Source organism: Loxodonta africana, chromosome 7, assembly GCF_030014295.1.
Source record: "Loxodonta africana isolate mLoxAfr1 chromosome 7, mLoxAfr1.hap2, whole genome shotgun sequence".
NCBI classification, from domain to species: domain Eukaryota; kingdom Metazoa; phylum Chordata; class Mammalia; order Proboscidea; family Elephantidae; genus Loxodonta; species Loxodonta africana.
Window position 1 is genome coordinate 83,913,207 of NC_087348.1, and position 26,319 is coordinate 83,939,525.

Genomic DNA, 26,319 nt, shown 5'->3' on the forward strand with positions numbered 1-26,319 from the left:
CTGCCAATCTTCAGGATGGTAGATGAGCGCAAACTGTTTGCACAAACCCAGGATCTCAATGGGGAAAAAAAAAATTATACATACGTTGTTGCCGTTAGGTGCCATCAAGTTGATTCCAACTCATAGCGATCCTATGTACAACCGAATGAAACACTGCCCGGTCCTGTGCCATCTTCACAATCGTTGTGCTTAAGCACATTGTTATAGCCACTGTGTCAGTCCATCTCCTTGAGGATCTTCCTCTTTTTCCCTGACTCCCTACTTTATTAAGCATGATTTCCTTCTCCAGGGACTAATCCCTCCTGACAATATGTGCAAAGTATGTGATACTTATTCTCACTATTCTTGCTTCTAAGGATCATTCTGGTTGCACTTCTTCCAAGACAGATTTGTTCATTCTTTTGGCAGTTCTTTTGGCAGTCCATGGTATATTCAATATTCTTTACCACTATCACAATTTAAAGGAATCAATTCTTCTTCTGTCTTCTTTATTCATTGTCCTACTTTCACCACATAGGAGGCAATTTAAAACACAATCCTTGGGTCAGGCACAGATTAGTCTTCAAGGTGACATCTTTGCTTTTCAGCACTTTGAAGAGGTCTTTTGTAGCTGATTTGCTCAATGAAATATTTCTTTTGATTTCTTCACTGCTGCTTCCATGGGTGTTGATTGTGGATCCAAGTAAAATGAAATCTTTCACAACTTTAATCGTTTCCCTGTTTATCATGATGTTCCTTATTGGTCCAGTTATGAGGATTTTTGTTTTCTTTATGTTTAGGTGCAATCCATACTGAAGGTTGTGGTCTTTGATCTTCATCAGTAAGTGCTTCAAGTCCTCTTTACTTTCAGCAAGCAAGGTTGTGTCATCTGCATATCACAGGTTGTTAATGAGTCTTCCTCCAACCCTGTTGCCCTGTTCTTCTTCATGTAGTCCAGCTTCTCCAATTATTTGCTCAACATACAGATTCAATAGGTATGATGAAAGGATACAACTCTGACCCACACCTTTCCTGACTTTAAACCACACAGTATCCCCTTGTTCTGTTCGAACAACTGCCTCTTGATCTATGTGCAGGTTCTTCATGGGTGTGGTTAAGTGTTCTGTAATTCCTGTTCTTCTCAATGTTATCCATAATTTGTTATGATCCACACAGTCAAATGCCTTTGCATAGTCAATAAAACATAGGTAGACATCTTTCTGGTAGTGTCTGCTTTCAGTGAAGATCCATCTGACATCAGCAATGATGTCCCTGGTTCCACGTCCTCTTCTGAATCTGGCCTGAATTTCTGGCTGTTCCCTGTAGATATACTGCTATAGCCATTTTTGAATGATCGTCAGCAAAATTTTACTCACGTGTGATATTAATGATATTGTTTGATAGTTTCTGCAGTTGGTGGCATCACCTTTCCTTGGACTAGGCATGAATATAGATCTCTTCTAGTCAGTTTGCCAGGTAGCTGCCTTCCAAATTTTTTGGCATAGATGAGTGAGCACCTCCAACACTGCATCCATTTGTTAAAACATCTCAATTGATATTCCTTCAATCCCTGGAGCCTTGTTTTTCACTAATGCCTTCAGTGCAGTTTGGACTTCTTTCGGTACCATTGGTTCCTACTCATATGGTACTTCCTGAAATGGTTGAAAGTCTGGCAATTATTTTTGGTATAGTGACTCTGTGTATTCCTTCCATGTTCTTTTGATGCTTCTGGAGTTGTTTAATATTTTCCCCATAGAATCCTTCAATATTGCAACTCAAGACTTGAGTTTTTTCTTCAGTTCTTTCAACTTTAGAAATGCAAAACATGTTGTTCTTTTTTGATTTTCCATCTCTAGGTCTTTGCACATGTCGTTATAATACTTCACTTTTTCTTCTCGAGCTGCCCTTTGAACTCTTCTGTTCAACTTTCACTTCATCATTCCTTCCTTTCACTTTAGCTACTCGAAGTTTAAAAGCAAGTTACAGAGTCTCTTCTGACATCCATTTTGGTCTTTTCTTTTTTTCCTGTCTTTTTAATCACTTCTTGCTTTCTTCATGTATGATATCCTTGATGTCATTCCACAACTTGTCTGGTCTTCGGTCATTAGTGTTCAATGCCTCAAATCTATTCTTGAGATGTCTCTAAATTCAGGTGGGATATACTCAAGGTTGTAGACTTGTGCTAATTTTCTTCAGTTTCAACTTGAATTTGCATGTGAGTAATTTTAATTGATGGTCTGTTCCACCATCAGCACCTGGCCTTGTTCTAACTGATGATATTGAGCTTTTCCATCATCTCTTCCCACAGATGTAGTCAATTTGATTCCTGTCCATTCCATCTGGTGAGTCAACATGTATAAAAAAAAAAATTTTTTTTTTTTTTTTAACATGTATAGTCACCATTTATGTTGGTGAAAAAAAGTATTTGCAATCATGAAGTCGTTGGTCTTGCAAAATTCTATCATGCTATCTCAGGTAACATTTCTATCACTAAGGCCATATTTTCCAACTACCACCCCTTCTTCTTTGTTTCCAGCTTTCACATTCCAATCTCCAGTAATTACCAACTCATCCTGATTGCATGTTTGATCAATTTCAGACTGCAGATGTCAGTAAAAATCTTCAGTTTCTTCATCTTTGGCCTCAGTGGTTGGTGTGTAAATTCAAATAATAGTCGTGTTAACTGGTCTTCCTTGTAGGCGTATGGATATTATCCTATCACCGACAGCATTGTACTTCAGGATATATCTTGAAATGTTCTTTTTGACAATGAATGCAATGCCATTCTTCTTCAAGTTGCATAGTAGAACATAGAATTATTGCATTCAAAATGACCAATACCAGTCCATTTCAGCTCACTTATGCCTAGGATGTCAATGTTTATGATATTCATTTTTGATGACTTCCAATTTTCCTAGGTTTATACTGCTTGCATTCCAAGTTCTGATTATTAATGGATGTTTGCAGCTGTGTCTTCTCACTCTGAGTGGTGCCTATAGCAAATGAAGGTCTGGAAAGCTCGACTTCATCTATGTTATTAAGATTGACTCTACTTTGAGGAGTCAGCTCTTCCCCAGTCATCTTTTGAGTGCCTTCAAACCTGAGGGGCCCATCTTTGGGCATTATATCAAACAATGTTCCCCTGCTATTCATAACATTTTCACTGGCTAAATCTTTTCAGCAGTAGACTGCTGGGTCCTTCTTCCTAATCATCTTAGTCTGGAGGCTCAGCTGAACCCTATACGCCATGAGTGACCCTGCCGATATTTGAAAACTGGTGGCATAGCTTGAGCATCACAGAAACACATGAGCCCCCACGGTAGGACAAACTGAGGGATAATTTCTATTTCTATTTTTATATTTCTATTTATACATACCAAAGACCAAACCAAAACCATTTCCACTGAGTCAATTTTGACTCATAGTGACCCTGTGAGAGAGAACTGCCCCCATAGGGTTTCCAAGGAACAGATGGTGGATTAGAACAGCTGACATTTTGGTTAGTAGACAAATTCCGTAACCACTGTGCCACCAGGGCTCCGTGTGCATACATATATATACATAAAAAAAAAACCAGTGTCGTCGAGTCGATTCTGACTCATAGCGACCCTGTACATACATATGTATATATATTTACATATGCAGTTGAGTTTCTTTAAATATGGCTCCTGAACTGAATCAGCATCCATGGACTGGCCTGATTGCAAGCCACGATATGAAGATCTCTTTTGGGGCTTGTCCTGTTGGATCCTGACCCTCTGAAAGGTGAGCTTGTGAAAGTCTAAGGGTTCCCAATTTTGTCCACATTTTTGAAACTCTGATTTTGTGAAACTTGAATTTCCTATAACCACACCACGCAGTTCAGCTTTAGGCTGTTTACATTTGCTCTTTCCTTTGGCTGGAATGCCCTTCCCTCAGATTCCAAATATTCCTTCCTTTCCTTCAGACCTTTACTTAAATGTCACATTCTTAGATACAGCTTCCCTGACAACGTAGGTTAGAATTAAGGAATCTCACCATTACCCTCTCCTTATTGTCCTTTAATATACTGTGTATTTACCTTATTTATTCTGCTTCTTGTCCTTCTCTTACAAACAACAGACAAAACAGACATTTGGTCTGTTGTATGTTACTACTATATGAACAGCGCCTAAAACAATGCGTTATACACAGTAAATGGTCGTCGGTTTGTATTCACTGAATACATTAGTGAATGAGTCATGAAACTGATTTATATTCTGAATGTCTAAAACCAGTCTCTACTGCTCATGGAAAAGCCTTCTAAAACAGAAACCTGAAAACCTGGCTCTACAGTGTTCTGTGTCCACCTCTTCCCTTCTCTGTTTCTGTTTCATTATCCTTAAAGTGAAATAACAACCCAGTAAGATGTTAGGAATAAAAACAACTAAAATTCATTAGACAAACCCAAAGTTGAGACAAATAAGGCACTTTGTACATTTGTTTTAATATAAGTAGACAGTGGAAAAGCGATGACCAAACTATTAGTCTCTGCCCTCTAACTTTTCATCTTTGGTTTCCATTACTGACAGGAAACTCCCAATCCAATGAAATGACAGATTTCAGTGTGATGCAAAATTGGAATGCATTTCTTCACTTTGCTTTTGTTGTTTTTGAGTCCCATCAGGTTGACTCCAACACATAGTGACCCTGTAGGATGAGTGGAACTGCCCCATACGGTTTCCCAGACTGCAACATTTTGATAGTGAAATTATGTTAAATATTAAGTCATTATGATAAAATCATAATTCATTTATTTAAGTTTGAACACTGCAATTATGCAAAATATTGAGTTAATATGATAGTTATACAATGCTAAAAAAACAAATTTACTACAGGTATTTATTACGGGAGCCTGTACATGCCCCCACCCCACCCCCACCACACATGTTCATGATAAGGAACTTCAATCCAATCCCAGGAAACTTGATGGAAAATTGTTCAAATCTCCTGTAAGATAAAAAATTGTTTTTCCTTTGGAAATTTGCCAATCCAAGGAGTATTCTTCTAAATTTTGGAGTATGAGTTCAGAGTAAGGACATGGACTGTCTATAACTGGTGATATTCAATTTCACTGGAAAAGGAGTTCATTCAGAAATCAGAGTTTTGGCACCCCCAACTATCTCCAGGGAGTTCCAAGACATGCTTTTCACTGTGGAGGATGTGGCAACAGTAGAAAAAAACCTCCTGCATATGCAAATGAAGTTCAGAAGAATGCTCTGGAAGATTTATTAACCTCTAGGCCTGCCTGCTAGTAAGGTTTTAGGAGCATGGATTCTATCTGTAGCCAGCTGAGCACAAGGAAAAGAGTGTAGGTGATAGGAGAGGAGGAGGGGGGAGACTTCTGACTGAAGGGTTGGGACAACAGAATTGACTGTGAATTTCTGCCATAGTCTCTTGTATACACTTGAGCAGCTACTGCTGCCTGTCTTCATTCTTATACAGTTAAAACAGAAAACCTCTGTGTGCTGCTAATATTATCTTGTGATGTCTTTGCCTTTTTCTGTGGGTTCTAGAGCTTTTCGTTGACTTGGATAGTGTCTGTTCACGCGTTTGTTAAGGCTCTGTTGCTTCACATTTTCTGTCCTTCTAACACTATCTCTCTTTCAATGCAACAATCTTTTGAACATGATTTGAAGAGTGGATAAATCGTCCCTAGCCTGAGCCTATGTTTGACGTGGAGGCAGAACATACCTCAAAGGCAGAATTTACCTTTAACCATTCAGGAAGTATCCCTGAATCATTAGAGCCTAATAAAATATGGCTAAACCTTTTGTAATGTTCCCTCAATGAAAAGGTACCCCTAATTCTTTTGGAATTTTGCAGTACCCAAAGGTGCATGACAAAGTCTGTGAAAATGCCTAAGGATGATCCTTTCATCTGTACCTTGTTATAAACTCCTTATAATACACACTATCAAAAGTTTTATATGCAGATAAAGGGAGGCTCCATATTTATAGTGTGTAACCCTCTATTTTAAGGATTATACAGCAAGGTATGGCAGAACCAAGTTCACTACATCTCTTTATTTTATCATGTTCTCTAAGCAATAGGTCAACCAGTTGCTACAACTAAAAAATTACACTGTCTAATAATCCATCTTGGGCCAGGGATAAAAATATACCTTGCAACAATCATGCAATATAGACATTTTAGTCTCTTTTCGTAGGAGAGGAACTTTAGAATTAGGGAAGGGAAATAGTTTAGCCAAGATCACCTGGACAATGATCAACATAACTTGGTCTCAATTCCCAGTGTCTGTTTCTAAATACTGTGTCATTTCACACACACTAAGGAGTCCCTGGATGGTGCAAATGGCTACCACATTCATCTGCTAACTGAAAGGTTCAAGTTACCCAGAGGTTACTTGGAAGGAAAGGCTGGCAATTTACTTATGAAAAGTCAGTCACTGAATACCCTATGGAGCACAGTTCTATTCTGACACAATGGGGTTGTCACATGTCAGAGTTGACTCAACTGCAATTAGTTTTTTTCTTCATTTTTAATATCTGTAATTAGCCGACAGAAAGTCAAAGAGAAGAAATCCAGTTATAGGATTCTACCTCATCCCTCCTCCCAAATGCCCTCAATTCAAATACCATTCCTTGTGTATAGACATCTCTACTTTCATCAAGGATATTTTCTTCATAGTTCTTACCCCTTTCTGAAGAGCTTCTCTTCTATTCTCTCAACCTAGCTTTTTGTTTGCCTTTGACTAATAACAGTAACGACCTCACCTCAGCACCTTCTGAAAGCTTCTTGAAAATCCTTTCAGTTCTCTTATGGTACTAAGAAGACAGGCAATTAATTGTGTGGACTAGATTTCCTTCCCTGTTGGTAATTCTCCTAAAGTTGCTAATTCATATTTCTACTGAGCACATCGAAGTGTTGGAATCTCTGTTTGGTGTCTTAATAATATCTATCGTCTATCTGCCCATCTGTCTATCTGCCTACCAGTATGTCTGTCTACCTACCTACCTATGTATCTTTCTAACTTTCTATCTATCTATCTATCTATCTATCTATCTATCTATCTATCTATCTATCTATCTATCTATCTATCTATCTATCTATCTATCTATCTATCATCATCTATCTATCATCTATCTATCTATCTATCAAGTGCTCTTTATTGACGTATGTTTATAATTATTAAAGTGATAGATCATGGAGACTACTAAGTGTAGTAAGAGATAGGATAGATTGAGTGTCAAGGAGTGGCCTGTATAAATTCACAAACTTTATCTGACAATTTTGTGATGTTTTATAAACTTGGATGTTAACATTTGTGTGTGCTAATGTGTAACTTTCTGTTTCTTTCCTTACAGTCAACAGCAGAAGGACACTTTAAAATGACAAGTTTCTATTTCCCTATCATCAAGGCAGAAATAGAAAAGGAAGGGAACATTCCATTATAAGCAGAGCTGGAGTAAGAGGGTAATCCTGGGATGAAGCTCACTGTGGCTTCCTTAATAAAAGAGTAAGGCAGAGTAAATTTCTTGTATAGGGGGCTTAAACACTGGGGGGCCTGCACAAAACCAAAATTGTTTCAGCAAGTTCTGGCTTGCTGCATTTCTAGTTTCATTCAGCTTAGATAGGGGTACATGGAGAATTCATACTGACTGCCATCTTGTTTACACTGTTTTCCAAGTTCTTTGCCCATGAAGAATGTAATCATAAGTAATTTTCTGTACAAGAAAAATCAAATATTTTCAGGAGTATATTTTTTGTACCTAAAGTAGCCAAGGAATGACTTTATCTTAGAAAATGGCTTGAGTTTAAATCACTGATTTGTATAACTATTTCAATCACTGAACTTTAAGTTCTATTAAGTAAGGAATTTACTCTAAGTCATTTCTTACAATCAATTTCAGCCCAGAAAGTGTCACATATGTGCTAGATGATCAATGTTTGTTAACACGTTATATTTCATTTAATGAATCTGATGAGGTACATTGAAATCATGTGACTACGTTTTACCATTGTGTGTACTTTCAGTTCTCTAAAACACAATTAAATTTTATATGGGTAGAATATGAAAGAAGTTTCAGTGATTTCCTTCTCCCTTTTTCTTTTTATGCACTAAATGAGCCTGAGACCTCTCAATCAATGAGATACACTTGGTCTATGGTATATTTAGCTATAAAAAAGATCCCAGAAGGATGGCTCCACTCAATACCACTCTATTTCATGCCTATTCTTTCCTCCTTCTGGGGATCCCTGGGCTGGAAAATATAAATATCTGGAATGGTTTCCCTTTCTGTGCTGTGTACCTGATGGCTGTCCTTGGGAATATCTGCATAAGTTTTGTGATTCAGACTGAGAGTAGCCTCCGTCAGCCCATGTTCTACTTCTTGGCCATTTTGGCGTCTATTGATCTGGGACTATCCACATCCCCTATTCCCAAGGTTCTTAGCATCTCCTGGCACAAGCTGAGAGATATCTCCTTTGAGGGCTGTCTCATCCAGATGTTCTTCATCCACCTATGCACTGCCATGGAGTCAGCTGCGCTTGTGGCCACGGCATATGATCACTATGTAGCCATCTGTAACCCTCTTCGCTACACACTGGTGCTGACAAACAAGGTGGTGTTCATCATTGCATTGGTAATCCTACTAAGACCTTTGTCTTTTGCCATACCTTTTCTTCTACTCATCTTATGGTTACCATTGTGAGGACTCCAAATTATCCCTCATATTTACTGTGAGCACATGGGCATAGCCCGCCTGTCCTGTGCCAGCATCAAGGTCAACATCATCTATGGCTTATATGCCATTTCTATCCTGGTGTTTGACATCATAGCAATTGTCATATGTCCAGATCCTTTGTGCTGTCTTTCCACTCCCATCCTAAGATGACCAGCTTAAAGCACTCAGCACCTGCGGCTCTCTGGTGTGTGTCATGTTTGCTTTCTACACACCTGCATTTTTTTCATTCATGGCCTATAGGTTTGGACAGAATATACCATATTATATTCACATCCTTCTTGCTAATTTCTATGTGTTCATTCCACCTGCTCTCAATCCTGTAATTTTTGGTGTCAGAACTAAACAGATTAGAGAACGGGTGCTGAAAATGTTTTCTAAGAAATAAAATATTTCTCTTGTATTCATAAAGATTCAAATTTAATAAAACAATGTCACTGATTCTCTATGTTCAAAATGGGAGGCAAACATCTCAGACCGTCTTGGAGGAGGCCTGTCAATGGCAAATCGTTGGACTGTGAAGCCTCTTTCTCAAACCCAGAACTGGGAAGTCAAGCCCATACCAAATACATGAATAAAAGTGTTTTATATTTTCTCATTGCTTGGAAATAATAAAAATCCCCTGCCTGGATGGAAACCAAAACATTTTTCTGCTTTCATTATGACTAAACATATCAAATTCCACAGTCACGGTAGTTGAAACTGTAACCAAGTATCTTAGTTATCTAGTGCTGCTATAACAGAAATACGACAAGTAGATGGCTTCGACAAACAGAATTTTATTCTCAGAGTCTAGTAGGCTAGAAATCCAAATTCAGGGTATCAGCTCCAGGGGAATGTTTTCTTTCTCTATTGGCTCTGAAGGAAGGTCCTTCTTGTGGATCTTCCCTTGGACTAGGAGGTTATCTGTGCAGGATCCCCATGTCCAAAGGACGTACTCTGCTGTTGGTCCTGCTTTCTTGGTGGTATGAGGTCCCACCATCTCTCTGTTTGCTTCTCTCTTTTATATCTCAAAAGAGATTGGCTTAAAACACTATCTAATCTTGTAGATCCCATGAATATAACTGCCACTAATTTATCTCATTAACATCATAGTCATAGGATTTACAACACATAGGGAGATCACATCAGGTGACAGAACAAGAGACTATTATACAATACTAGCCAAGTTGACAGATATGTTGGTGGGGGGGACACAATTCAATCCATGGTACCAAGTGAAACAAACAAACAAAAACTATAAAATACTCCATATGCTGAGTTCAAACAAAAAGAGTGGGTTACCCTGACTAGTTCTGGTCCCTAAAATACTAAACACTAACCATTTCCCACATGTCTGTACTCCCTATCAATAAGAACTTATTCCTGACTTTGCCATGTTAATGTCAAAATATATGGCATGCCACTGCGAATATTATAATCATGTGAAAAAGGTGGTTTTCTTCCCCCAGGAACAGAATCATATAAACTCTGTAATCTTAGTGAATGTGTAGTATTTGTTACTTTAAAATTATGCCTACCTGTTTATTTGATGGGCTTGTTCTTATGGAGTCAAACTTATTGTAACCTTTTTGCAAACAAGCCATTCTTTTTCTAAATGGTTCTGTGTGTGTGTGTGTGTGTGTGTGTGTATGGTGTGTGTGTGTGTGTGCATGTTTGTTCACACCATGGAAGAGTTTCCCTGTTATGGAATTTCGGAATTACCAGTGATTCTCCAAGTTCAGCATTACCTAAGTGTTTTTGTTTGTTTGTTTTTTGAGAGGCCAATGAACCTCCAGTTCCATGTGATATCACTCAGTGTAGTGTTTTCTAGTTCTATGTGACATTATTGACTTTAGGTGCAGAAAACACTTAAAGGAAAAGTATGTTTGTGAAATCCTGGAGGGAAAAACACTGAATTTTTAGCTATGTATTTATTATAAGCCTTCTAGGAACTTTTAATAGCTACAACAATGGACTTGAATGATCGTGAAGATGGCACAGGATCAGCAACATTTCGTTCTGTTGTAATAAGGTTACCATGAGTTGAAGTTAACTCCATAGTAACTAGCAACAAGAGGAGGCCTTAATTAACAAATGTTTATGTGAACTTTAAGAGAGGCTTGGCTTCAGAATATACTCTTTTAGACTTTTCCATGCCAATCTTATACTGTATAATAACTTAAAAAATATTTATTGTTATTTAAATATAAAATTTGATGTCATAAATTTGTAGAGGAAATTTACACTAATTAATATCACAATCTGAGCTTCAAGTTCCTCCAAAAAACCATTCAATAGTTATAGGCATAAGTGACCTCTCCTGGGTCCCTACTGTGAGATTGTACTCATCCCTTGTCTATGCATTTACACTAGTTATGAAATGTCGCTTATTATATATTACCTCAATTGTGTCTTTGATGAGCTGGGAAGTATTTGCTCAGCTTCTATATTTTGGACAATTTGCGTAAGTATTATTTCTTCTTTAAATACTTAGTAGAATTCACCAGTATAGCTGTCTGAACCTGATGTTTTACTTTTTTGTATTCATTTACCCAAAGAAATTTACTATGAATTTATGAAGATAAAATTAGAACACAAGTCTAATTCCAATATCTATAATCATTACATTAACCACTAAGAGATGTGTACCTCACAAGGTTTTGTAACTATAAAATGAGATAATGCATTTAAGACTGCTTTGAGCAGCATGAAACTGTTCAAATATCAGAGATTTCTAAGGTTCACCTATAATATAGGGCTGATGCAAATACCCTCTTCATCAGTTTCCTTCATCTGCTTTACCCTGTTGTACTGAGCTGAGCAGAGAAACCTACGCACAAATTTTTTTCCCAAGAACTTGCAGCTCAGACTCAAACCATAACATAGTAGATATGCCTGCTGTCATAACAGAGAGGTAGTCCTTTCAGGGGCTACATACCAACATCTCACTCTCTTCTGAAACATTCAATAAACTTGTTTATTCTGAGCCTATCTGCTCCGAGGAGAGCCCTGAAACTTTTCTGCAAGACCAGTGTCCATCTAGCCCATGACACAAATGAGGGAGATGATGCATTGCCTGACCTCACCAGGGTGGGATCAGGATGAGCACTCACCTTCCTTGAGGGCAGCTGCAGCTCTCTCATGATTTACAGCTTCTCCAAATGAACTCAGTTATGGTCATGCTTCCAGATGCCTAGGTCTTCCATGGACATGGAGGGGAGATGGCTTCCTTATGGTGCCAGGGAAAAAAGCCATTGGGATTTGAAGATTTGAATTTAGAACTAAACTTCTGAATTCTTAGAACTGATTCCTTCATAAGAGGAGAAAATTCAGGAAGGGTGATGGGGAGAAGAAAGAGGGTTGAATTCTCTTCAGTTGTCTCAAGGGACTGCCCTCAGTAGGACTGCCTGAGTCTAAGGCCATTGGTTCTTAAAAATATTAAATATATTTATGAAAAAGAAAAATAAATATTTTCTACTCACTTGGTATTAAATGAAACAAAGATTGAAATTTCATTTAATTTTGTGATTTTCTTAATCATATGGTTTTGAATATTTACATATTAGGCTGTAATTTTTATACCCAGTGCCATTGAGTCAATTTTTATACATAATCCCTATTTAATCCTGTAATATATACTGTACTCCTTCTATAACTCATCAGAATAAGCCCCACAGGAAATTTATTTAATTATATAAGGAATATTAAGTGACTAAAAATGGGATTTTGATGAGAATTGCCTTATGTATAAATATTAATGCGAGAAATTTAACACCTTTAAACGTATAATCTTCTCAGTTATCTAGTTTCATTAACTGCTTTCTATGTATTTAAGCTCCTTTCAGACATTGGAAACAATTTTTTGAAGTACTTTTGTATCATCCCATTTTGGTAATAATAGAACTTGGAATTTTATAATTTTATTTTATACTTAACTACATTCTTTAGATATTTCCTAAATATGTATCTTGTATAAATTGCATCTGCATGTCTATTTTGATATACACATATTTATTTACTAGTTTTGCACTTAGCCCCTCTAATAGATGCTAGATAAGCCTTTCCATTTATATCTTCCTACTTTATTTTTATCAAACACATAGCAAATCTCTTTTATTTATCAAAGATTAATTCTTCTGACAACTCTGGAATATAAATTGGAAGCACCCTTAATTCTCCTGCTCTTCCACATACTCTTTTATCCATTCTATGTGTATTATTGAGTGATCACTTTTCTAAACAGTAAGATGTATGCTATCCACATTCCTGATTTCTTAGAGCAAGTAAAACTTATTGAATGGCAACTAGTGGTATGGTGGTAAATTTGGGATTACTTTGATGAATTTGAACAAATTAAGGTCAACTGTGAAATTTATGGTTGGTGAGATTCACATTTGCTTCATTGTTGCTATACAATTTCACAGAGGTAGAGTGGATATAAGAAACCCTGGACGTACAAGTTAGTTTGGTCTAGAGTAGATGTATTGGAGACTGTCGTATTATTTGCTTCGGAGGGGATATGAATACTTTCAGTTAAAAGAAAAAGCAAACAAACAAAAAGACAACTTTCTGTAGTGTAAGAGACGTAGATTTAAAGAGTGAAGGGAATACAGTCAGACTTATTGACAGCTAAGCGTCTATACAAAAAAATATATATATATATATATAGTGGCAGCCTGTTTCAACTGTGTTTGTAGATATCGGTTGCCATCAGGTAGACTCCAACTCATGGGGACCTCACGTGTGTTAGAATAGAACTGTGCTCCATAAGGTTTCCATGGCTAATTTTTTGGAAATTCAATTGCCATGTTTTGTTTCAAGACACCTCTTGGTGGACCCAAACTTACAACATATTTGATCTTTCCATTAAATTTCCTACTAACCAGCCTGGTGTCTGTACCTGAATGTCATCAGATCCTCTGGGATGCAGAAGATAAAATGATGGTGTTAGAGGTGCGAGGTGTTTATGAACCTTGGTGGCATAGTGATTAAGAACTTGGCTGCTAAACCAAATGGTTGGCTGGGGCAGTTCTATTGTGTCCTACAGGGTCCCTCTGAGTCGGAATCAACTTGACAGCAAACTGTTTGGTTTTGGTTTTGGTATGAAAGTAAAAGTGGAGAGAAATATCAGCAGCAGGATGCAAAAGCTTTCACACAATAATACAGGTCTAAGATCCATGAAAAGAGAACAGAAAAGATAAAAGGGTCGGGTGAGAAAAGTCTCAGACTTCTGTCCAGCTTTGATAACTTATTGGCTAGTCTAAATGGTAGTCATAGAACTAAGAATGCTCATTGTGGACCTCCATGCTGAGCAGAAACAGCAAACTAATATAAGCCCCTACACATTCCCCATACTCAATAATGAATAGGCAAAGCTTTGGAAAGCAGGTTTCCTTGACTTGAAAGCTGAAGCTGACTCAATTAAAGACAGCCTGAGCTAAAGACTGTTGGCTCAACTTCCAGCCAACATGGCACCATAGACAAAAGCACTGCAGCATCCCTCCAAAGCAAAAACTGGAAAAACTAAGTGAAACACAGACAAACATCATTCCTGGAACCTGAAATGCCAAATGAAGAGATAGCGAACTCAGCCAAGCACTGAATGCAATAAGAAACTGCAAGAGGAAGGAGAGCAAGGAGAGACGCGTAGGGCTCCATCAGCTAATGCGGCACAAATCGGCCATCTTGGATTCCTGTCAGGGATCAGCAGACAGCACGGGAAAGCAGCTTTGTGGAACTCCCAGGAGGAGATAGAGCACCCGATAACCAGTGATACACACTTTCTCACCCTCCATTCTCTCCCCACTGTTTTGCCTCAGAGCTTCCTTGCTGGCTGTGGTGGCTTGGCTGGCCACAAAGTACAGCATCTGTACCACTTGGATGTGCCCTACCCACACCAGAAATCAGCAGACAGGGAGTACAGGAAAGCAGCTTTGTGAAGTTCCCAGAAGAAGACAAAGCACCTGGTAACGAGCGGTATATGCTTTTCTAGCCCCCACCCTTCTTCCGCTCGCTTTGGCCTCCTTTTCTTCCTGCCAGCAGCAGTCTTTTGGCTAGGAGGCAACTGCTTTGGCCTCAAGCTGCTTGGATTCATCCTTCCCACACTGTTCAGGACCTGAGCTGATATTGCTTCTTTTCGTCTCTTTTGGTTTCTTCTGTGCCTCCTACAACCTCCCCCTCCTTTCTCTGGAACACCTGGAACCCTGTGCCTTCTTTGCTTCTTCTTGAAAGGCTGTGAAACTATGCTGAACTGGGGAACCACTCCTCCGGCCAATGACACCACACTGGTGGGATCCTGGGGCTTTTTTTTTCTCCTTGTTTTGCTTTGTTCTGTTTTTTGTTTGTTTGTTTTATTTTTCTTTTCACAGTTTGGGAGCCCCCTTTAGCCAGGCTGCACTGCACAGCGTAGGAGCCACTCCCCCAATCTGTACAGCCATGTAGGTGGGATCCCTGGGGCATTTCTTTTTTCATCTTTTTTTTTTTTTCACTCTCTCTTTTTATCTTTCTTTCTGTCTTCCTTTCTCAGTTATTGTCTCTCTACATTTATATTCTTTTCCTGTCTCCTCAATACCTAGTGTGTAACATCTATACTCTCTGTAGCCAGACTGTATAGCACAGCCTGGGATCCACATCCCCAGTCTTAGCAGCCCCAACTGGTGGGAATATGAGACTCCTTGGAGTCTTTTCTTTTCCCTTTTTATTTTCCAAATTGTTATGTGTTTTTTTTTTTTTTTTCTATCTTTTTCCTTTTCTTTTTTTTCATTTTTGCTTTTCTCCATTTCTTGGTTGGTCATCTCTCCATTCCAATGCCAAGCTTCTTTAGGCTCTTTTTTTTCTCTTCTTCTCTTTCTTTGCTTGTTTGTTTTCAGCTCCCTGTTTTTCTCTCTCCTCTTTCCCATGCCTCCATTAACATCACACATGACAACCTCCCCATTCTTTTCTGCCTATGACACTGAAGATTATGTCTCTGAGCAGCACAGGGAAGGCCTACTGGAACCTGCCCAGCACTGATTCTTGGCCCCCCTGTTAGCCCTAGTACGTACCATAAGCAACCCACCCAGCTTCTCCCCTTCAGCTGGACCTAACCTGCTGCACCATAGCTGAACAACTGTCCCTGCCATTGGACAAGTAGGTGAAAAGTTGTGACTACAGATGAGCAAACAACAAACAACACATGCCCACCTGCTCAGACATAACCAAATAAAACAATAAAGCAGGAAGAAACAAACAAATCTACAATCAAGGAATGAAGAAAATAACTACTGAATGTCCTGAAGACAGCAAACTATATCAAAATATATTTTAAAAAAATACAAAAAAAAAAAAAAAAAGGACAGGTTGGTTTCAGTAGGTGTCCAAAATAAAACATCAGATAACTATCCACTAGAAGAAAAGGCACTAGAGCTACCTGAAAGGGAACTCAAGCCTCTAATATTCAGAGAAATCCAAGAGTTGAAGCAAAAAGCAGACAAAAATGGGGAAAAATAGACAAATTTTTGGAAAAGGCAGAGAAATACATGGAAAATACAGACAAAAATGGAAGAATTCAGGAAAGTAATACAGGAAAAAAAAGTTAAAATAAACTCACAACTAGAAAACATACAAAAACAACAATTAGAAATCCAAAAGATAAACAAGATTTCCAAAATGCACAGTGTAGTAGAAGGGCTGAGGAGCAGGTTTGAAATAATGGAAGACAGAATCAGGAAAATTGAAGACAAACACTTGCATACAACACTGTTTGAGGAAAAAATCAGAAAAGGGAAAGAAGAAAAATGGAGAAACTCTGAGAATTATGTGGGATACAATCAAAAACAAAAATTTGTGAGGTATCAGAGTTCCAGAATAGGGAGAGAAAACAGAAAACAGAGAGAATCATTGAAGAATTGCTGACAGAAAACTTCCCTAATATCATGAATGATGAAAAGCTGATGAGCCAAGAAGCTCAATGAACCCCACATAGGATAGATCTCAAAAGAAAAACATCAAGGTATATCATAATCACACTCACTAAAATCAAAGACAAAGAAAAAATCCTGTGAGAAGCTCAAGAAAAAACAAAACGTTACATACAGAGGAGAAACAATAAAAAAAAAAAAGACTAAGCTCTGATAATTCAGCAGAAACCATGCAGGCAAGAAGGCAATGGTATGACATATATAAAACCTTGAAAGAAAAAAATTGCCAACCAAGATTAATATATCCTGCAAAACTTTCGTTCAAATATGATGGTGAAATTAGGCCATTTCCAGATAACCAGAAATTAAGGGAATATGTAGAAACCAAACCAAACCTACAAGAATTATTAAAGGGAGTCCTTCAGTCTGAGAATAAACAAAATCAGACCATAGCCTGAATCTAGGATGCAATATTGTACCAGCCATACACCAACCTAGGAAATGAACTCTCAAGGACTATCCAAAACCAAAAAAATTGCAACAGGGAACCAGAGAGGTTAATCTGTAAATGAAAGCAACGTCAAAAAATAAAAGAAGGCATAAATGGTATAGGTGTAGAACTTTTTAATGGAGAGGAAGGCAAGGCGATACCAAGTAATAATAGAAACGTATTACCTAGGTAGACAAGGGTAAATTTCAAGGTAACCACAAAGAAAGTTAACAAACCTACTCATCAAACTAAAGAAGACAAACGTAAAGTCTCAATAAAAACAAAATCTACAAACACAAAAGAAATGAAAAGGAAATCCACAAACAAAAGTAACTTAGCACAGGAGAGTAAGAGGAACAAAGAAAATGATAGTACCACAAAAAAAAAAAAAAAAAAAAACTACAAAATGACAGCAATAAAGTCAATGATAAAGAATAACAAAGGATCTGTGAAGCTTCTCATAACATGGATACATCTGGAGGACATTATGCTGAGTGAAATAAGCCAATCACAGAAGGACAAATATTTCATGAGACCACTACTGTAAAAACTCATGAAAAGGTTTACATACAAAAAGAAACAATATTTGATGGTTAAAAGGGATGGGAGGGGTGGGGATGGAAAAACAGTTAATAAAGAAAAGATAAGCAGTAACTTTGGTGAAAGGTAAGACAGTACACAATTCTGGTGAAGACAGCACAACTTGTACAAGGCAAGGCTACGGTAGCTCCACAGACTCATTCAAACTCTCTGAGGGACTGAATTGCTGGGCTGGGGGCTGTGGGGTCCACGGTCTCAGGGAAGAGCTAGCTCAATTGGCATAACAGAGTTTATAAAAAAAATGTTCTACATTTTACTTTGTTGAATAGTGTGTGGGGTCTTAAAAGCTTGTGAGTGGCCATCTAAGATTCTTCACTGGTCTCACCCCTTCAAGAGCAAGGAAGAATGAAGAAAACTAAAGACACAAAGGAAAGATTAATCCGAAGAACTAACGGACCACATCTACCACAGTCTCCACCAAAGTGAGTCCAGTACAAATAGATGGTGCCCAGCTACCACCACTGACTGCTCTGACAGGGATCAAAATAGAGGGTCTGAACAGAGCTGGAGAAAAATGTAGAATAAAAGTTTAACTCAAAAAGAAACACCAGGCTTTCTGGTCTGAGAGAGACTAGAGAAACAGTGAGAATATGGCCCCTGGACACGCTTTTAGCTTAGTAATGAGGCCACTCCTGAGGTTCACTCTTCAGCCAAAAATTAAACAGACCCATGGGACAAAATAAGACTAAAGGTGTGCACCAGCCCTGGAGCAGAGACTGGAAGGCAGGAGGGAACAGGAAAGCTGGTAATAGGGAACCCAGGGTTGAGAAGGGAGAGGGTTGACACATCACGGGGTTGTTAACCAGTGTCATACAACAATGTGTGTACTCTTTGATGAGAAACTAGTTTGTCCTGTAAATCTTCATCTAAAGTTCAGTAAAATAGAAATATATATTAAAAAAAACTGTTAGATCACCACACCCCTTGCTGCTTATGCTCTCTTGAAGGCAGAGCTGAGTATTGCACTACAGATGGTCCTCGTCACTATAAAATAGGTGTTGTTCAGGTTACATACAAACACACTACTGCAAATAAAATAATAATGTTCTTATTTTTCTCGAACTGTGTCTCCCAGATAATTTCCATAGAGATGACTTCATTGTTTTCAACAGATGTTACATGTGGCAAACCTATTAAAAACAAAAAACAAAAACCTGGTATAAATCACCACGATCAAGTGGGATTTATACCAGGTATGCAAGGCTGGTTTAATATCAGAAAAACCATTAATGTAATCCATCACATAAATAAAACAAAAGACAAAAACCACATGATCTTATCAATTGATGCAGAAAAGGCATTTGACAAAGTCCAACACCCATTTATGATAAAAACTGTCACCAAAATAGGAATTGAAGGAAAATTCCTCAATATAATAAAGGGCATCTATGCAAAGCCAACAGCCAATATCACTCTAAATGGAGAGAACCTGAAAGCATTTCCCTTGACAACGGGAAGCAGACAAGGATGCCCTTTATCACCACTCTTATTCAGCATCGTACTTGAAGTCCTAGCCAGGGCAATTAGGCTAGACAAAGAAATAAAGGGTATCCAGATTGGCAAGGAAGAAGTAAAATTATCTCTATTTGCAGATGACATGATCTTATACACAGAAAAACCTAAGGAATCCTCCAGAAAACTACTGAAACTAATAGAAGAGTTTGGCAGAGTCTCAGGTTATAAAATAAACATACAAAAATCACTTGCATTCCTCTACATCAACAAAAAGAACACCGAAGAGGAAATAACCAAATCAATACCATTCACAGTAGCCCCCAAGAAGATAAAATACTTAGGAATAAATCTTACCAAGGATGTAAAAGACCTATACAAAGAAAACTACAAAGCTCTACTACAAGACATTAAAAAGGACATACTTAAGTGGAAAAACATACCTTGCTCATGGATAGGAAGACTTAACATAGTAAAAATGTCTATTCTACCAAAAGCCATCTATATATACAATGCACTTCCGATCCAAATTCCAATGTCATATTTTAAGGTGATAGAGAAACAAATCACCAATTTCATATGGAAGGGAAAGAAGCCCCGGATAAGCAAAGCATTACTGAAAAAGAAGAAGAAAGTGGGAGGCCTCACTCTACCTGATTTCAGAACCTATTTTACAGCCACAGTAGTCAAAACAGCCTGGTACTGGTACATCAACAGGCACATAGACCAATGGAACAGAATTGAGAATCCAGATATAAATCCATCCATGTGTGAGCAGCTGATATTTGACAAAGGACCCGTGTCAGTTAATTGGGGAAAAGATAGTCTTTTTAACAAATGGTGCTGGCATAACTGGATATCCATTTGCAAAAAAATGAAACAGGACCCATACCTCACACCATGCACAAAAGCTAACTCCAAGTGGATCAAAGACCTAAACATAAAGACTAAAACGATAAAGATCATGGAAGAAAAAATAGGGACAACTCTAGGAGCCCTAATACAAGGCATAAACAGAATACAAAACATTACCAAAAATGACGAAGAGAAACCCGATAACTGGGAGCTCCTAAAAATCAAACACCTATGCTCATCTAAAGACTTCACCAAAAGAGTAAAAAGACCACCTACAGACTGGGAAAGAATTTTCAGCTATGACATCTCAGACCAGCGCCTGATCTCTAAAATCTACATGATTCTGTCAAAACTCAACCACAAAAAGACAAACAACCCAATCAAGAAGTGGGCAAAGGATATGAACACACACTTCACTAAAGAAGATATTCAGGCAGCTAACAGATACATGAGAAAATGCTCTTGATCATTAGCCATTAGAGAAATGCAAATTAAAACTAGGATGAGATTCCATCTCACTCCAACAAGGCTGGCATTAATCCAAAAAACACAAAACAATAAATGTTGGAGAGGCTGCGGAGAGACTGGAACTCTTATACACTGCTGGTGGGAATGTAAAATGGTACAACCACTTCGGAAATCTATCTGGCGTTATCTTAAACAGTTAGAAATAGAACTACCATACAACCCAGAAATCCCACTCCTCGGAATATACCCTGGAGAAACAAGAGCCTGCACACAAACAGATATATGCACACCCATGTTTATTGCAGCTCTGTTTACAATAGCAAAAAGCTGGAAGCAACCAAGGTGTCCATCAACGGATGAATGGGTAAATAAATTGTGGTATATTCACACAATAGAATACTACGTATCGATAAAGAACAGTGAGGAATCTGTGAAACATTTCATAACATGGAGGAAACTGGAAGGTATTCTGCTGAGCGAAATTAGTCAGAGGCAAAAGGACAAATATTGTATAAGACCACTATTATAAGATCTTGAGAAATAGTAAAAACTGAGAAGAACACATTCTTTTGTGGTTACGAGGGGGGGATGGAGGGAGGGAGGGAGAGGGTTTTTTTATTGATTAATTAGTAGATAAGAACTGCTTTAGGTGAAGGGAAAGACAACACTCAATACATGGAAGGTCAGCTCAATTGGACTGGACCAAAAGCAAAGACGTTTCTGGGATAAAATGAATGCTTCAAAGGTCAGCGGAGCAAGGGCGGGGGTTTGGGGACCATGGTTTAAGGGAACTTCTAAGTCAATTGGCAAAATAATTCTACTATGAAATCATTCTGCATCCCACTTTTAAATGTGGCGTCTGGGGTCTTAAATGCTAACAAGCGGCCATCTAAGATGCATCAATTGGTCTCAACCCACCTGGAGCAAAGGAAAATGAAGAACACCAAGGTCACATGACAACTAAGAACCCAAGAGACAGAAAGGGCCACATGAACTAGAGACCTACGTCATCCTGAGACCAGAAGAACTAGTTGGTGCCTGGCCACAATCAATGACTGCCCTGTCAGGGAGCACAAGAGAGAACCCCTGAGGGAGCAGGAGATCAGTGGGATGCAGACCCCAAATTCTCATAAAAAGACCAGACTTAATGGTCTGACTGAGACTAGAGAAATCCTGGTGGCCAGGGTCCCCAGACCTTCTGTTGGCCCAGGACAGGAACCATCCCCGAAGACAAGTCATTGGACATAAAAGGAACTGGACAGTGGGTAGGAGAGAGATGCTGATGAAGAGTGAGCTAATTATATCAGGTGGACACCTGAGATTGTGTTGGCATCTCATGTCTGGAGGGGGGATGGGAGGATAGAGAGAGTGGGAAGCTGGCAAAACTGTCAGGAAAGGAGAGACTGGAAGGGCTGACTCATTAGGGGGAGAGCAAGTGGGAGTACGGAGTAAGATGTATGTCAACTTATATGTGACAGACTGACTTGATTTGTAAACGTTCACTTGAAGCTCAATAAAAGTTAATAAAAAAAAAATAATAACAAAGTAGGAGGCCTCATACTACCTGATCTCAGAACCTACTATACAGCCACTGTAGTCAAAACAGCCTGATACTGGTATAATGACAGACATATAGACCAATGGAAGAGAATTGATAACCCAGATGTAAATCCATCCACCTGTGGTAAACTGATCTTTGACAAAGGACCAAATCCATTAAATGAAGAGACGACAGTCTCTTTTTTTAACAAATGGAGTCAGCAAAACTGGATGTCCATATGTATAGGAAAATGAAACAGGGTCCATATGTCACACAATACACAAAAACTAACACAAAATTGATCAAAGACTTAATATAAAACCTCAGATGATAAAGATCATGGAAGAAAAAAAATATAGATACTAAGGGCCTTAAAACATGGCATAAATAAAATGTAAACCATAATTAACAATGCACAAACACCAGAAGATAAACTAGATAGCTGGGAACTCCTAAAAATTGAACAAATAAGCTTATCAAAAGACTTGACCAAAAGAGTAAAAAGAGTACCTACAGTCTTGGAAAAAAAAAATTTGGATACACTATATCTGACAAATGTCTAATCCCTAAAGTCTATAAAATTCTTCAACACCTCAACAACAAAAAGGCAAATAATTAAATTAAAAAATGGACAAAGAATATGAACAGACACTATGCCAAAGAATATATTTAGATAGCTAGTAGATACATGAAGAAATGTTCATGATCATTAGCCATTAGATAAATGCAAATCAAAACTACACTAAGATACCATCTTGGCACAACATTACTGGCATTAATCAAAAAAAAAAAAAAAACCAAATATTGGAGAGGTTGAGGGGAGATTGGAACTCTTAAGTGCTGCTAGTGAGACTGGAAAATGGAATGACTATGGAAAATGTTATGCTACCACCGTGAAAGGCTAGAAATAGAACTATCATAAAAAACCAGTAATTCTACTTCAAGGAATATATTCTAGAGAAATAACAGCCATCACAGGAATAGACATGTGCACACCCATGGCCATTGCAGCATTATTCACAGTAGCAAAAAGATGGAAACAACCTAAATTCCCCGTCAATTAATGAATGAACAAGTTATGGTACAAACACAGGATGGAATACTATCCAACCATAAAGATGAATGATGTTCAGGTGAAACATCTTACAACAGGGATGAATGTGGAGGGCATTATACTGAGTGAAATAAGTCAATCATAAAAGGTCAAATATTGTATGAAACCACTATTATAAAAACTCAAGAAAAGTTTTATACTCTGAAAAAAAATATATATATATACATATACATATTTTATGGTTACAAGGGAGGGAGGAATGGGAAGAGGAAATCACTAACTAGATAGCACACAAGTGTTAACTTTGGTGAAGGGACAGACAATGCACATTATAGGGAACGTCAGCACTACTTGACCAAGGCAAAGCCATAGAAGCTTCCTAGACACATCCAAACACCTCGAGGGACTGTGTTACTGGGGCTGAAGCCTGGTGGCCATGGCGTTAGGGGACATCTAGATCAACTGGCATAACATAGATATCTCATCACAGGTTTACAGGAGCTTCTTAAGGCAGGGACTGTGCTTCTTTTATTTGGTTGTCTCCTAACCCTGCTGGGCTTTTGCTCTATGACAGCCACACAGGAAATGTGAGCATATTTAAATTGAAGACGTAGAAGCCTAGTTTAGCAGGACACAAGGAGGAAAAATAAGCAGCAAAAGCATCCATAATCATGGTTAAAATAGAAAACATTTGTGAACTGCTAATAATATGCCATATTTTTTTTCTCAAAAACAATTTTAGCACTTAAATGATTCTCCAATATAATCCTTAAAACTGTTAAAACACAGATTATATTATGCCAATAGTAGAAACTGTCTGAAGTTCATTTACTATATGATTTGCAAATTGGGGTAACATTTCAACTAGAGAGTAAAAAATGTTCCATGGATGAGAGAACCTGGAAACACTCTTAAACCAAATCTTATTGACATTGCTATGGAAGAAAGGGTGGGAACAGAACTGATAAATAAGTTTGTGGTCACGAAGGATTTTCATACACCATCGTTTTGAACAACAATTAAAATAATTACCAATTAACCCTAAACAGAGCTTCCATTCTGACCCTTAGAATCTGTTCACCAAAACTGACAGAATTCTTCAGAAGAGCACAATCCCCAAGGCAAAACAATCTTACTAGTTATCTAGAACATTGTTTGACTCAAAAGTGCTTTTAGTGACAGTTTTTTCAAGGTTCAAGATTCAAAAGGAAACCTAGGGGCAATGGTCTGTGTGAGTTACCCCAAATACCATAAAAGCCAGAAATTTGGATTCCAGGATAACTAAAATGTTTTCTCACAACCATCATGTGTGGTAGATATTTTTATAATGTATGCTTTCCATAAAAGGAAACTCAGCTAATGAAAGATGTTCTCTACTCTCTGGGCCTAAGAACTAGAGGGATTCGAATTGTTTGGTAAGGTGGACTGAATGTTAAAGGTAAAAAGAGGATTTTTCCCTTTATAACTCTGGGTGAAGACCCTCCACCCTAAGCAGAACAAAATGAGGCACCCTGACAGACACATTTCCTGACTTTAAACTACGCAGTATCCCTTTGTTCTGTCCAAATAACTGCCTTTTGGCCTATATACAGGTTCCTCTTAATAACAATTAATGTTCTGGAATTTCCACCCTTCTAAATGTTATCTATAATTTGTTATGATCCACATAATCGAAACCATTGCATAGTCAATAAAACGCACGTATAAATCTTTCTAGTATTCTCTGCTTTTAGCCAAGATTCATCTGACATCAGTGATGATAACCCTTGTTCCATGTCTTCTTCTGAATCTGCCTTTAACTTCTGGCAGTTCCCTGTTGATGTACTGCTGTAATTGCGTTTGAATGATCTTCAGCAAAATCTTTCTTGTGTGCGATATTAATGATATTGTTTGTAATTCCCAAATTCTGTTGGATTGCCTTTCTTTGGAATGGACACAGATATGGATCTCTTCCACTCGGTTAGCCAGGTAACTATCTTCCAAATTTCTTGGTATAGACAAGTGAGCACTTCCAGTGCTGCATCCATTTGTTGAACGTCTCCATTGGTATTCTGTCAGTTCCTGGAGTTTTTTAATTTTTTTATTTTGTCATTTCTTCAATGTAGCTTGGACTTCTTCTTTCAGTACCATCACTTTTTTTTGATCATATGCTACCTCATGGAATGGCTGAATGTTCACCAATTCCTTTCGGTACAGTGACTCTGTGTAGTCCTTCCATCTTCTTTTGATGCTCCCTCTGTTGTAGAATATTTGCCCCTTAGCATCCTTCACTATTGCAATGTGAGGCTGGAATTTTATATTCTGTTATTTTAGCTTGAGAAACAGTGAGCATGTTCTTCCTTTTTCGTTTTCTAACTCCAGGTCCTTGCATATTTTATTGTAATACTTGACATTTTCTTCTTGAACCACCCTTTGAAATCTTCTGTTCAATGCTTTTACTTCATCTTTTTTTCCATTTTCTTTCAGTTCTCTGCATTCAATACTAAGTTTCAGAGTCTCTATGGCATCCATTTTTGTCTTTTCTTTCTTTCTTTGTATATGATGTTCATGATGTCATTCCATAATTTGTCTCATCTTCAGTCATGAGTTTAATCTATTCTTGAGATGGTCTCTAAATTCATGTGCGATATACTCAAAGTTGTATTTTGCTTCTCATTGACTTGCTCTTATTTTCTTCATCTTCAACTTGGACTTGCATGTGAGTAATCGCTGTTTTCTTCCATAGTCGTCCCTAGCCTTGTTCTGACTGATGATATTGAGGCTTTTCATGGCTTCTTTCCACAGTTGTAGTTAATCTGATACCTGCGTAGTCCATCTGGCAAGGTCCATGTGTATAGTTGCCATTTATGTTGTTGAAAAAAGGTCTTTGCAAAGAAGTCATTGGGCTTGAAAATTCTATCATGCAATCTCCTGTGTAGTTTCTATCATCAATGCCATATTTTTCAACTACCAATCCTTCATCGTTTCTAACTTCCTCATTTCAATCCCAGGTAATTATCAATGTATCTTGATTGTATGTTTGATCAATTTCAGACTGCAGAACTTGGTAAAAATCTTCAATTTTCTCATCTTTGGTATTACTGTTTGGCATATAAATTTGAATAATAGTCATAAACTTTATTATTACTGTATTCTTTAATGATAGTAGTAAACTTTAGTATTTGGAACCCTGGTGGCATAGAGGTTAGAGTTACAGCTAGCTACGGCTGCTAACAAAAAGTTTGGCAGTACAAATCTACCATCGGTTCCTTGGAGACCTTATGGGGCCATTCTACTCT

At 38.0% G+C, this 26,319-nt stretch overlaps 1 pseudogene; it reads left to right on the top strand.

Moving 5' to 3' along the window:
• The first annotated feature begins 8,053 nt into the window (after positions 1 to 8,053).
• LOC100676095 (olfactory receptor 52E1-like) lies at positions 8,054 to 9,090 on the top strand (annotated as a pseudogene).
• The last annotated feature ends 17,229 nt before the right edge of the window (positions 9,091 to 26,319 follow it).